This window comes from Oncorhynchus clarkii, chromosome 5 (genome assembly GCF_045791955.1).
Source record: "Oncorhynchus clarkii lewisi isolate Uvic-CL-2024 chromosome 5, UVic_Ocla_1.0, whole genome shotgun sequence".
Taxonomy (NCBI): Eukaryota; Metazoa; Chordata; class Actinopteri; order Salmoniformes; family Salmonidae; genus Oncorhynchus; species Oncorhynchus clarkii.
The window spans coordinates 24,012,137-24,024,451 of record NC_092151.1 but is presented as its reverse complement, the minus strand read 5'-3'; positions in this window follow the sequence as shown (position 1 = coordinate 24,024,451).

Sequence of the window (12,315 nt, the reverse complement as noted above, 5' to 3'; positions counted from 1 at the left end):
TGTTGGTGGATTTTCAGTTTCATCTGTGCACTCTGTCTGCAAGCTGTCTGTGGTAGCTGAAGGTTCATCTATACTTTCTGTTGGTTCTGTCATGAGTGTAAGTTCTTGATCGTTTATGGTTTCACCTACTGTTTGTGAGATTTTTGTAGATATTAAAGATTCTGAAGTGGACTCCAGTTCCTCAGGGTCGTTCTCCCCATTTGTATTGACTGTCTCTGTTTCATCCATTAACTTGGTTTGTTGGCTTTCAGATGTAGGTGTGGGGAGTGTAGTAGGGAATTCTTGTTCATCTACCATTTCTGTCATTGCACTCTCAGTTTCATCTATGCACTCTGTCTGCAAGCTATCTGTGGTAACTGAAAGTTCATCAATACTTTCTGTTGGTTCTGTCATGAGTGTAGGTTCTTGATCGTTTATGGTTTCACCTACTGTTTGTGAGATTTTTGTAGATATTAAAGATTCTGAAGTGGACTCCAGTTCCTCAGGGTCGTTCTCCCCATTTGTATTGACTGTCTCTGTTTCATCCATTAACTTGGTTTGTTGGCTTTCAGTTGTAGGTGTGGGGAGTGTAGTAGGGAATTCTTGTTCATCTACCATTTCTGTCATTGCACTCTCAGTTTCATCTATGCACTCTGTCTGCAAGCTATCTGTGGTAACTGAAAGTTCATCAATACTTTCTGTTGGTTCTGTCATGAGTGTAGGTTCTTGATCGTTTATGGTTTCACCTACTGTTTGTGAGATTATTGTAGATATTAAAGATTCTGATGTGGACTGCAGTTCCTCAGGGTCGTTCTCCCCATTTGTATTGACTGTCTCTGTTTCATCCATTAACTTGGTTTGTTGGCTTTCAGTTGTAGGTGTGGGGAGTGTAGTAGGGAATTCTTGTTCATCTACCATTTCTGTCATTGCACTCTCAGTTTCATCTATGCACTCTGTCTGCAAGCTATCTGTGGTAACTGAAAGTTCATCAATACTTTCTGTTGGTTCTGTCATGAGTGTAGGTTCTTGATCGTTTATGGTTTCACCTACTGTTTGTGAGATTATTGTAGATATTAAAGATTCTGATGTGGACTGCAGTTCCTCAGGGTCGTTCTCCCCATTTGTATTGACTGTCTCTGTTTCATCCATTAACTTGGTTTGTTGGCTTTCAGTTGTAGGTGTGGGGAGTGTAGTAGGGAATTCTTGTTCATCTACCATTTCTGTCATTGCACTCTCAGTTTCCTCTGTGCGCTCTGTTTTTGGAGGTAATGTGAATATTGGTGTGACTGTTGTAGGTTCTCTTTCTGGTTCCTTCTCTCCACTGTCTTCTACTTCCTCTGTTACATCTGCATACTCTGTTTGAGGTGCATCTGTTGATGGTGTTACATCAGCGTCTTCATCTTTGCTATTGCTGTCACCCTCAGTTGTTTCTGTCGGTGGATAGTCTGTCAAAGCGCCATCCTCTTCCTCATCTCCTGAAGGTTCTTTGGGGTGTTCTTTTTGTCCTTCATTGTCCACCCGTTCTCCATTTTTATCTTGACTCCGTCTCACCAGAGCGGGTTGTACCTCACGTTGCGGCTTACTCAGGAAATCTCTATTTTTCCTGAGTAACCCTATGAATCCATTGGTCAGTTTATATTTGGTGTCATCTCCATCAGACACAGCTTTCAACCACAACATCCTTTCTATACTGCTAAGTGAGGAAGTTGTCAGTGTTGTGAGGGGGGCTGTTGCCCTAGGCCTCTCTGGTGTTGGAACTTCCTGTGACACGTCAGTGATCTCTGCAATGACCGCTAGCTCAACATCTGGCCTTCCCTTTGATGAGCCCTCAGTGTGAATTATGTCTATTTGTAAAACATCTTGCTGTTTGATTAGCCTCTCATCTAATGAGTAAGGTACATCAAACTCCATCTGGACAGAGGCATCAATCTTTACACCCAACTTCTTAATAGGACTGAACTGTGACTCCAGACTCAGTTGTTTTGCTTCTTTGTGAGTCTGCCTGTGTATCCCAGTTTTTCCTTGCTGTCCGAGAGTGATCACACTTGGTTTGAATCTTTGTGGTTCAGGACGGCTGGGGAATATCCTCACAGGCTCAGCTGTTGAGTATCTCTCAGCCAGCATCTCCTGCAGTTGGACCAAGGTGTGCTGGACCCAGCCCCTGGCCCCTTGGGCTTTCTGAACCATCGCTCCATGGAAGGTCTGTCCTGTGGTGGTAGTATGGTGGTAAGCGATCCAAGCAACGCTAGGTCTGACACCCATGGTATTCCAGGTTAGCTCATGCTCAACTGGGGCCACTCCACTCACGATATGTGTGACAGGATGGGAAAAGCCTAAGTCGACCCCTCTATGCATGATGGCAGTCATTTCCCTCAGAAGCAGGGAATCCCCATCCTGTGGTGAAAGGAGATGAAGAAGGATTAGATGTACAATATAAAGACACATGAAGAAAATAGAACTGGACAGTATAGTGCTCATTGACCTATTCATTAACCTAACCCTTTTTTGTGTTCCAGCCTGAATTCAAAATGGGTTAAATATATGTTTTTTTCTCACCCATTTACAGACAATACCTCATAATGACAATATGAAAGCATGAACAATTTATTGAAAATGAAATATCTCATTTACATAAGTATTCACACCCCTGAGTCAATATGTTAGAATCAACTTTGGCAGTGGTTACAGCTGTGAGTCTTTCTGAGTAAGTCACTAAGGGCTATGTACACCTGGACTGTACAATATTTGCACATTATTCTTTTTAAAATTCTTCAAGCTCTGTGAAGTTGGTTGTTGATCATCACTAGACAGCCATTTTCAAGTCTTGCCGTAGATTTTCAAGCCGATTGAACCTTTTACTGCAGTGGGCTAAATCAGGGTCATACTGTACAGAGTGTTTCTTAATAGTCTTAACCTCTCTAGGGTAGGGGGCAGCATTCGGAATTTTGGATGAAAAGCATGCCCAAATTAAACGGCCTGCTACTCGGGCCCAGGAGATATGATATGCATATAACTGGTATATTTGGATAGAAAACACTCGAAAGTTTCCAAAACTGTTAAAATAGTGTCTGTGAGTATGATTTGGTAGGCGAAAGCCTGAGAACAATCCATTCAGGAAGTTTTTTATTTTTTATTTTTTATTTTTCTATTCAATTCCATTACAGTATCCATTGACTTAGGACTCAATTTGCAGTTCCTATAACTTCCACTAGATGTCAACAGTCTTTAGAAATTGTTTCAGGCTTGTATTCTTATAAATGAGGGAGTCAGACCAGTCTGAATGAGTGGACCCTGACGTGTCACAGAGCTTTTTCATGCGCAATCCCGAGAGAGTGCATTTCTTGTTTACCTTTTATATTGATGACGTTATTGTCCGGTTGAAATATTATAGATCATTTAGGCTAAAAACAACCTGAGGATTGAATATAATTTGTCAACTGGGCTATGTTCTCAAATAATCGTAAGGTATGCTTTCACCGTAAAGCATTTTTTAAATCTGACACCGTGGTTGGATTCACAAGAAGTTCATTTTTAAACCCATGTAAAATGTGTTTTGTTTTCTGAATTTTTATAATTTGTATTTCTGTATTTGAATTTGGCACTCTGCAATCTCATTGGATGTTGGCCAGATGGGACGCTAGCGTCCCACATACCCTAGAGAGGGTCTTAAGCAAATCTACTTTGAGACAAAAGTATACACCTCACACACATGGTTATGGGCTTTAAAAAAATAAGACACCTACCTGTACCATGTCAGATATAGAGTTGAAATGTACTACATTTTGAGTTTGCATCCAAATATTACACTTTATGTACATCACAGAAGACTGAAATTGTAAGGAAGTATGTGTGTAGCTGGTGTATAGGAGTCAGGCGCAAGACAGCAGATATGAGTAAATAAACGTATTTTACCCAATAATATAAATGCAATACAAAAACAGAGCCCACAATAATGGACCTTCCTACATAGAAACAATCAATCACAAACAAACATGGGGGGAACAGAGGGTTAAATAATGAACAAGTAATTGGGGGATTGAAACCAGGTGTGTAAGACAAAGACAAAACAAATGGAAAATGAAAAGTGGACCGGCAATGGCTAGAAAGCCGGTGATGTCGACCGCTGAACGCTGCCCGAACAAGGAGAGGGACAGACTTCGGCGGAAGTCGTGACAGAAATATAACTAAACTGTGTGACATAGAAACACCAGATTTCCCGTCAGAAAAAAATATGTAAAAAATGCTCATAAATATGAAAGTTATGAAAGATATTACAAGATATAACAATCCACCCATGAGTTCACTATGTCATTTGACTGCATGAAAAGGCTACGTCAAAACTGTAACTAGGCCACTCAAGAAACTTCTGTTGTCTTGGTAAGCAACTCCAATGTATATTTTGCCTTGTGTTTAAGGTAAGTGTCCTGCTGAAAGGTGAATTTCTCTCCCAGTGTCTTCTGGAAAGCTGACTGAACCAGGTTTTCCTCTAGATTATGCCTGTGCTTACGTCTATTCTGTTTCTTTTTATGGTAATAAACTCCCTAGTCCTTGCCGATGACAGGCATACCCATAACATGATGCAGTTGGACTTCGTGCAAACTGGAAACCACATATCCTGAGGCCGCATTTATTGTAGCTGGGGACTTTAATAAAGAACATCTGGGGGAAAAGCTACTGAAGTTTTATCAACAAATCGCCTGCGCCACTTGCGCCTTCAAAAACTCTCGACCATTGCTACTCCCCCTTCTGAGACAGATACAAGGCCCTCCTCCCACCCTCCCTTCAGGTCATGCCTCCAACCTGCTCCTCCCTTCCTGTAGAAACTCAAACAGGTAGTACTCGTGGTAAGAACTTTTCAACGTTGGTCTGACCAAACGGAATCCATGCTTCAAGGTTGTTTTGATCATGTGGACTAGGATATGTTCCGGGATGCCTCTGATAATAACATTGTGGTATACACTGACACAGTGACTGAGCTCATCGGGAAGTGTATAGGGGTTGATGTTCCCACTGTGACGATTAAAACCTATCCAAATAAAAAAAACGTGGATAGATGGCAGCATTCGATCAAAACTGAAAGCGCGACCACCGCATTTAACCACGGCAAGGTTACTGGGAATATGGATCACTACAAACAGTCCAGTTATGCCCTCCGTAAGGCAGTCAAACAGGCTAAATGTAATTACAGAGATAAAGTGGAGACACGAGACCTATGTGTCAGGGACTTTAGATAATCACGGATTATAAAGGGAAAACCAGCCACGGTGCGGACACCAACGTCTTGCTCCCGGACAAGCTAAACACCTTCTTTGACCTCTTCTAGGGAAACACAGTGCCGCTGGTGCAGGCCTCGACCGCTCCCATAGACTGTGAACTCTCCTTCTCCGTGGCTGAAATGAGTAAGACACAGCATCTCTAGCCGCGTCCTCAGAGCATTAGCAGACAAGCTGGCTGGAGTGTATAAAGGCACAAGGCAAGACCCAAATGCAGACACGAAAGGCAGATGGTAGAGCTCCGATATTTATTATAACAAAGGGAGTAGGCAAAGGCAGGTCGAGGACAGGCGAGAGTTCATAAACCAGGTCAGAGTCCAAGCAGTACCAGATGATAGGCAGTCTCGAGGTCAGGCCAGGCAGAGGTCAGAAACCAGGAGGACTAGAAACAAACAGAGACTGGGAAAAATAGGAGCAAGGAAAAACGCTGGTTGACTTGGCAAACAAGACGAACTGGCACAGAGAGACAGGAAACACAGGGATATATACACGTTGTTCCTATACCCAATAAAGCGAAGGTAACTGAACTATATGACTATCGCCACGTAGCACTAACTTCTGTCATCATGAAGTGCTTTCAGAGGGTAGAATCATATCACCTCTGCCTTACCCGACACCCTAGACCCACTGCAATTTACCTAGCTCCCAAATAGATCCACGGATGACGCAATCGCCATCGCACTGCACACTGCCCTATGCCATCTGGACAAGAGGAAAACCTATGGAAGAATGCTGTTCATTGACTACAGCTCAGACTTCAACACTATTAGTACCCTCCAAGCCCATCAGTAAGCTCTGGGCCCTGGGTCTGAACCCCGCCCTTCATGACAGGCTTCCCCCAGTTGGTGAAGGTAGTCAACAACATCTCCATTAAGCTTATCCTCAACACAGGGGCCCCACAAGGGTGCGTACTCAACCCCCTCTGGTACTCCCTGTTCACTCATGACTGTGTGGCCACACAAATCATCAAGTTTGCAGAAGACACAACAGTGGTAGGCCTGATTACCAACAATGACAATACAGCCTACGGGGAGGAGGTGAGAGCCCTGGCGGAGAGGTGCCAGGAAAATAACCTCTCCCTCAACATCAACAAAATTAAGTAGCTCATGGACTTAAGGTCACACCATAGGGAAAACGCCCCTATCCACATCCGGTCGCAGTGGAGAATGTGAAAAGATTCAAGTTCCTCGGCGTACACATGACTGAAAATCTGAAATGGTCCATCCACACAGACTGTGTGGTGAAGAAGGTGCAACAGCGCCTCTTCAATCTCAGGAGGCTGAAGAAATCCGGCTTTGCCCATAAAACCCTCACAAACTTTTACAGATTTACTATTGAGAACTTCATGTCGGGCTGTATCACTGGCAACTGCACCGTCCGCAACCGCAGGGATCTCCAGAGGGTAATGTGGTCTGCCCAACGCATCACCTTGGGGCACACTGCCTGCCTTCCAGGACATCCACAGTACCCGGTGTCACAGAAGATCATCAAGGACCTCAGCCACCTGATCCATGGCCTGTCAACCCGTTACCATCCAGAAGGCTAGGTCAGTACAGGTGCATTAAAGTTGGGACCGAGAGACTGAAAAACAGCTTATATCTCTCTTCCTAATACTGTATTTCTATATTTCTTAATTCCATTCTTTTACTTGTTAGATTTGTGTGTGTTGTTGTGTATTGTTAGATATTAATGTGCTGTTGGAGCTAAGAACACAAGCATTTCGCTACACCCATAATAACATATGCTAAACATACAGTGCATTTGGAAAGTTTTCAGACCCCTTCCCTTTTTCCACATTTTGTTACAACCTTATTCTAAAATGGATTTTTTTAAAGTTCTCTCATCAATCTACACACAATACCCCACAATGGCAAAGTGAAAACAGGTTTTTAGATTGTTTTGCAAATGTATAAAAATCTAAAACAGAAATATATTTTTTACATAAGTATTGAGAGCCTTTACTATGACACACAAAATTGAGCTCAGATGAATCCTGTTTCCATTGATCATCCTTGAGATGTTTCTACAACTTGATTGGAGTCCACCTGTGGTAAATTCAATTGATTTGACATGATTTGGAAAGACACACACCTGTTTTTCCTGAACCACCAAGACTCTTCCTCTAGCTGGCCGCCCAGCCAAACTGAGCAATGGAGGAGGTGACCAAGAACCCAACGGTCACTCTGACAGAGCGCCAGAGTCCCTCTGTAGAGATGGGAGAACCTTCCAGAAGGACAACCATCTCAGAAGCACTCCACAAATATGGCCTTTGTGGTAGAGAAGCCAGACAGAAGACACTCCTCAGTAAAAGGCACATGACAGCCAGCTTAGAGTTTGCCAAAAGCCACCTAAAGGACTCTCAGACATTGAGAAAAAGATTGGTCTGATGAAACCAAGATTGAACTCTTTGGCCTGAATGCCGGGTGTCATGTCTGGAGGAAACCTGGCACCATCCATACAGTGAAGTATGGTGTGGCATCTTCATGTTGTGGGGATGTTTCTTCAGCACCAGGAACTGGGAGACTAGTCAGGATCAAGGGAAAGATGAACAGAGCAAAGTACAGCGAGATCCTTGATGACAACCTGCTCCAGAGCACTAAGGACCTTAGACTGAGGTGAAGGTTCACCTTCCAACAGAACAACGAACCTAAGCACACAGCCAAGACAACGCATGAGTGGCTTCTGTCTCTGAAGATCCATGAGTGGTCCAGTCAGAGCCTGGACTTGAACCCGAATGAACATGAACAATGCTACCTTATATAATTTTACTTACCCTACATTATTCATCTCATATGCATACGTATATACTGTGCTCTATACCATTGACTGTATCCTTATGTAATACATGTATCACTAGCCACTTTAACTATGCCACTTTGTTTACATACTCATCTCATATGTATATACTGTACTCGATACCATCTACTGTATCTTGCCTATGCTGCTCTGTACCATCACTCATTCATATATCCTTATGTGCTCTACATATTCTTTATCCCCTTACACTGTGTACAAGACAGTAGTTTTGGAATTGTTAGTTAGATTACTTGTTGGTTATTACTGCATTGTCGGAACTAGAAGCACAAGCATTTCGCTACACTCGCATTAACATCTGCTAACCATGTGTATGTGACAAATAAAATTTTATTTGATTTGACATCTCTGGAGAGACCTGAAAATAGCTGTGCAGCGATGCTCCCCATCCAACCTGACAGAGCTTGAGAAGATCTGCAGAGAAGAATGAGAGAAACTCCCCAAATACAGGTGTGCAAAGCTTGTAGCGTCATACTCTAGGCTGTAATCGCTGCCAAAGGTGCTTCAACAAAGTACTGAGTAAAGGGTTGGAATACTTATGTAAATGTGATATTTCGTTATTTATTTTTTGTTTAAGTGTTGAAAAACCTGTTTTTGCTTTGTCATTATGGGGTATTGTGTGTAGATTGATGAGGAAATGTTTTTTTATTCATTTTAGTATAAGGCTGTAACGTAACAAAATGTGGAAAAAGTTAAGGGTTCTGAATACTTTCCGAATGCACTGTATGTATGCGACCAATAACATGTTGTTTTATTTTATTTGAGCCACCACCATGCTTGAAAATATGAAGAGTGTTCCTCAGTGATGTGTTGTGTTAGATTTGCCCCAAACATAAGACTTTGATTTCAGGAGATAAAGTACATTTCTTTGCCAAATTTTGTGCAGTTTTACTTTAGAGCCTTATTGCAAACTGGATGCATGTTTTATTCTGTGCAAGCTTCCTTCTTTTCACTCTGTCATTTAGGTTAGTATTGTGGAGTAACTTTGTTGTTGTAATGTTGTTGTTCCCTCCTCAGTTTTCTCTTATCGCAGCCATTAAACTCTGTCACCATTGGTCTCATGATAAAATCCCTGAGCAGTTTCCTTCCTCTCCAGCAACTGAGTTAAGAAGGACACTTGTATCTTTGTAGTGACTGGGTGTACTGATACACCATCCAATGTGTAATTAATAACTTCACCACGCTCAAAGGGATATTCAATTTTATTTTTACCCATCTACCAATAGATACCCTTCTTTGCGATGCATTGGAAAACCTTCCTGGTCTTTGTGGTTGAATCTATGTTTGAAATTGACTGCTTGAATGAGGGACAGATAATTGTCTGTGTGGGGTACAGAGATGAGGTAGTCATTCAAAAATCCTGTTAAACACTATTTTTGCAAACAGAATGAGTCCATGCAATTTATTATGTGACTTGTTAAGCACATTTTTACTCCTGAACTTATTTAGGCTTGCCATAACTAACATCTCTGAAAACATCATTCCACTTTGCCTTTATGGGGTGTTGTGTGTAGGCCAGTGACACAAAATCTCAATTTAATCCATAATCATCTCAGGCTGTAACACAACAACATTTGGAAAAATCAAGGGGCGTGAATACTTTCTGAAGGGACTGTCTATACCATACATTAGAATGAAACTCAAGCTGTGAACTCCATTCTTCTCACAACCTTGCTCAAATTTCAAAGTATCTTTAAAAAATGTATTTGGATTGTATAATTCACATTGGGTCCTGCCCTTGCAGAAATGTCCCTGTGCAGAAAAGTTTCCTCCTTTTGAAAAATAGATAGGATTATTTTATTTATAATGTGACCATTCCATGCTCACTCACACACTCAACAGAATTCAACAAATATAGGACTGAATAAGTACCTAGAGCGGAGCGGACGCAGGCTTTGAAGTCTGTTTTATGTTGCATGTTAACATGCTAATACAAATCAAACATGGGCTCATCATAAAGCCAGTGCTCATTGCCTGACTGTGTTTCACTTGATCTGTATGGCATTTCAATGTCCTTATTATGAAGCACATGATGACTAAAGCCACTGAGGGCAGCCAATGACAAGCCTATATGAAACCTCTCACAGCAACCTAAAACTAAATAATTTGAAAATAATAAAATCTATGTATTATTCCACCCAAAGGACAAAGGATAATTAACAATTAAAGGGAAACGTGAGCATACCAATGATGGGATGTACAAGCTACCGATCCTATCCAGTAGATCCGGTTGTGAGAAATTGTGCCCGTGGTCATCCAGGATTCTGTAAGCCCAGTAGAGAGGAGTGTGTCTTTGCCTGTGCAGAAAAGCCACATACACACATCTCCTACTGTAGCACTTGCAGACGTGGTCTGTTCTGCTTTTCATCAGCTTCAAACCATCCGGGGCCTGTCCGTTGAGAAGAAGGCTCCTACAAGAACCTAAACTGGTGTTGCCTGTTGGCCTGCCCCCCTGGCCAGACGGGTATAGGGCAAAGACAACCAAAGACACTGGTATCCACCACAGCCTCATTGTGCCAAATGGAAGTGTTCCAAGGCATCCAAAAGCTCCAGAGAAGGGTATCAAGAGCTTATCTTTGTTGAATGTTATACCTTTCACTTTGAATATGCACACAATGGGTGTGTCTCAAAATGCATACTACCGTGCTCCGAGCATGCAAATTGAAGCATGGAAGGGTCGGAGTACGAGGCCAAATAAAAGTATGCGAAACAGAGCATGGAGCATGGAAGGTTTTTCTCGAATGCATAGTCCGTTTGTACATATTTTGAAGGTAAGTATGAAAATAAATATGAAGCAACCACATTTTCTTGAAATCAACGGCGGCCATTACTTGAGCTGAAGCGAGAGAAAATACACTCCTTCGGGAATGAAATGTTGCCTATTCACATCTCATATGTTGCCTGACTACAATATTTTATCTTGATACATTAATAAATACATTCTGTGTTAATTTTGGCATGGTTACCTGCCTACAATACCCACTGTAGTGTGCGTAGGTAACAAGCCCATAGTAAGTCAATAGAGCTAACTGGCTAGCTACTACTGTTAGCTAGCCAGATAGCCATGAAGAATTATTAGCTAGCTACCAATGAAGAATTTATATCTACATTGGATAACATTGGTTTTAGGACATTTTTGCCTGTTCAATTAGCTAGCTGTCTATTACAACGATTCACAAATATCTAGTTGATAATTATTAAGTAAAACATTTGCTTTGTGTATATCTTCTTTCGTCTCTATTGTTGCCATTGTCCTGGCTGGAAGAAGGTTCAGTGAATGGGGAGATGCAGCGTGAGGTACTACAGTAGGAGTAGTGCAAGTGCTTCTCAGGTGTAATGTTTAATGCGTTCTCCAAAGTCTCGTCCTCACAAGAAGGTACTCAAGAGAAAGTCCTCTGAGAATGCACTTGGAGCATGAGAGTGTGAGCACGGTAAAATGCATATTGAGAAACCCCCTATGTAACAAAGCTATAGAGTATGGATAGACTTTCAGTGAAACTATAGTGTATGGATAGACTTTTAGTGAAACTATAGAGTATGGTAGACTTTCAGTGAAACTATAGAGTATGGATAGACTTTTAGTGAAACTATAGAGTATGGATAGACTTTTAGTGAAACTATAGAGTATGAATTTCTTTACACTAAGTATATTTTTACTCATTTAATTTTATATTCTTCAAAGTAGCCACCCTTTGCCTTGATGAAAGCTTTGCACACTCTTTGCAATCTCTCAAACATCTTCATGAGGAATGCTTTTCCAACAGTCTTGAAGGAGTTCCCACATACGCTGAGCACTTGTTGGCTGCTTTTCCTTGCGGTCCCACTCATCCCAAACCATCTCAGTTGGGTTGAGGTCGGGTGATTGTGGAGGCCAGGTCATCTGATGCAGCACTCCATCACTCTCCTTGGTCAAATAGCCCTTACACAGCCTGGAGGTGTGTTTTTGGTCATTGTCCTGTTGAAAAACAAATTATAGTCCCAATAAGCGCAAAACAGATGGGATGGCAAATCGCTGCAGAATGCAGTGGTAGCCATGCTGGTTAAGAATGCTTTGAATTCTAAATAAATCACAGACAGTGTCACCAGAAAATCACACCCACAAATTGTTTAACACTTTATTGCTTACTATATGATTCCATATGTGTTATTTCATCGTTTTGATGTCTTCACTATTATTTTATTATTCTAGAAAATAGAAATAAAATAAGAAAAACCCTTGAATGAGTAGGTGTGTCCAAACTTTGACTGG